A 2,874-nucleotide genomic window follows, 5' to 3' on the forward strand; every position below is an offset into this window, starting at 1 on the left:
GAGCCAATCCTTTGTCCTTAGTATTTTGAGGGATCCACTTTCATCATCCATGCCATGCCATTCATTGAGCTTTCTTGAAATAATAGTCTTGGAATAGCATTAGCTCAATGAGCTATATGTTGTTATGAATTACCAAAACCACCTAGGGATAGTTGCACTTTCAATCTCCCCCTTTTTGGTATTTGATGACAACATATAGATCAAAGCTTCGACAAATGATAATAAGATTGAATAACATCGTCGCTTTGAGAAGTATGTGATAAGCAAGAGCTCCCCCTAAATTTGTGCATAGTTTAAGATTTGCTTTGGACTGCAAATGCACAATGAATTAGGCTCATGGGTTACTCTTCCATGTCACATACATCTTGGTGGAGCGCTCAAAATAATAAATATTGAATACATGCACTCATCACCAAGCAAAGTGAATGATCACATAAGATAGATAGGATAATATCAAACATGCATAAGTGTAGCTTATAATCAAACACATGATCATCAATGTCTCACAAGCATAGTATCTCAAGCAATCAAAAGCAAACAAGTGTTAACCACCAAATAAAGCAAGATAGAACAAAAGCAACACTCTCTCTCTCGAAGCCTATGATCTATACATTTTTCTCCCCCTTTGGCAACAAGTTACCAAAAAGTTCATAGGAAAAGCATAGTGCTAGATCGACTCTCAGGCTTGATCTTCAGGTGGTGGTGTCCAGATAACTCCAAGGACGAAGGCTTCAGTTGAAGTAGAGGGTGCTGGAGTTGATGCTGGAGCTGGTTGCACTGGAGCTGAAGGGGTTGTAGCTGGTGCATATGATGTTGCTCTAGTGTCTGTCACAGGCACTACAACTGACCTCTGGGCTCTAGGCACTGTGGCAAACACATTTGTTGTAGTCTTGCCCTGCCTCTCCTCCATGTCATCCTACAGCTGCTCTACTACTGACTGAATCTCAATTACTTTGACATCAAGGTCATGGAATTTGAGTTCCATGATTCTTTCCAGGCTCTCCTGATTCTGAGTGAGGGTGGCCAGTCCCTTCTCAATCCTCAGTGTTGATGCTATTAAGTAACCAAGCTGCTCCTGCTTGTTCTTCAAGAAATACTCAGATGCCTCCTCTTGAGTTGGCATCTTGGCAACCTTCTCCTTCCTTGCCTTCTCCTTCTTCTCTTGAGCTTGAACTGATGATGGATCATTCTCATTCATGACAACCTCATTGTCCTCAAAGTCTGTATAAAGTGGAAAATGTTCCTTATCCAATTGATATTTCCCTGTGCCCATCTTTGAGTCAACTCCTGAATCTGAGGGGCATATCCACAGCTCCTCTTCTGATCTGCTGCAGTCCTCTTAATGGTTTCAATCATAAGGCTCATGACTTTGAACTTCTGTGTCACATCAAACAAATGCAACATGTTGATGGCATGCCCTCTGATCATGTTGTGGTCACCAGACTTAGGCAACAGAGTGTGCCTCAGAATCCAATTGATTGTTGGCAGCCCTGACAGCAGAAAGTGGATTGATCCAAACTTATGTGTCTCAACAGCCTTGTCTGGGATCTCCTTATACATGTGTGCCATGGAATTGTGATCCATCTTCTTCTTTGCATAAATGTCCAGGTCATCCTCATTTCCCTTTGGGGAATTTATCAGACTTGCCCTTTCTTCAACAGTTGACTGGTATCTGGTGCCTTCTGACATCCACACTGTCCTTCCATCTGGATAGAAATGTATTGTGGAGTAGAATTGCATGATAAGTTCATCATTCCAGTTGGTGAGCTTTTGTCCAACAAAATCAGCAACTCCACAAGCAACAAAGCTGTCTTGCACTCCAGGATAGTGCTCTTCATTTTCCTTGATGTAGGTCTAGTCGACCCACCTCATATCACAAACTATGGGCTTCTTATCCAACAGAATTGTCTCATAGAAGTCCTGCTGTTCCTTTGTATGGAACCTGTAGTCAACACAGTTCTTCTCCTTGAGGCATATGGATCTTCCATCCTCCATAGCCTCAACCCTGAGTCCTTCCTGATCCTCATGTCATCAGCCACAGGATGGGCATCATTGTGGTCTGGTATCTTGGGCTTGAGCTTCCTTAGGACCTGTCCTTCTTCATCTTCTTCATCAGCAACATTTGGCACTGGGACCTTGTTCTTCTCAGCAGCTGGAATACTCCTAGTATTCCTCTTTGGTATAAGCTTGGCCTTGGAGGCAGCTTTTGGTGCTTCCTTGGGCTTAGATGTTGCAGCCCCTGATCTTATAGAATCACCCATAAGCCTTGGTGCCTTAGGTGCTGGTGCAGCAACCTCTTCTTCCTCTTCAGAATCCCTTCTCATAGAGGGCTTTCCAAGAACCTGGACAGTTGTGGTTCTTGCTCTCTTCTTCTTCTTGTCCTGAGCACCTTCATCCTCTGATTCAATGGTAAACTTCATTGTCTCTCCAGTGGGAACTTTCTCGGGTTTGGAAGATGTGACTTTCTTTTCAGGTGCCTCTTTGGGTTCAGTCTGTTCTGGCACTTGAGTGGACCTTCTGGCCTTGGGCATTGGTGTCCTCTTGGCAGGAACTTTCTTTTTCAGTCCAGGCTTTGTGCTATGTGCTGATCCATATTCCTTCTTGAGCACTACTTTCTTGGAAGTAGCCTCATCTTCTTCAGCTTTGTAGTCCTCATCCTCTGAGTCTGAAGTTCTCTTCCTCCTTTTCCTGGTAGAAGCCTTAGGCAGGTTGCTAGGAGTGCTTCTGCTCCCTTAATCTGTAGAGCTTGAGGGACTAGTGCCCTTGCTCATGTCAATCTGCTCTTCTGACCTGTTCTGGCTGTCACTCTGGTCTGACATGCTGCAAACACTGACTGCTGACCCCTAGCTTGGCGATGAACTCGCTATGGCGGCA

Source organism: Triticum dicoccoides, chromosome 2B (assembly GCF_002162155.2).
Source record: "Triticum dicoccoides isolate Atlit2015 ecotype Zavitan chromosome 2B, WEW_v2.0, whole genome shotgun sequence".
Lineage (NCBI taxonomy): Eukaryota > Viridiplantae > Streptophyta > Magnoliopsida > Poales > Poaceae > Triticum > Triticum dicoccoides.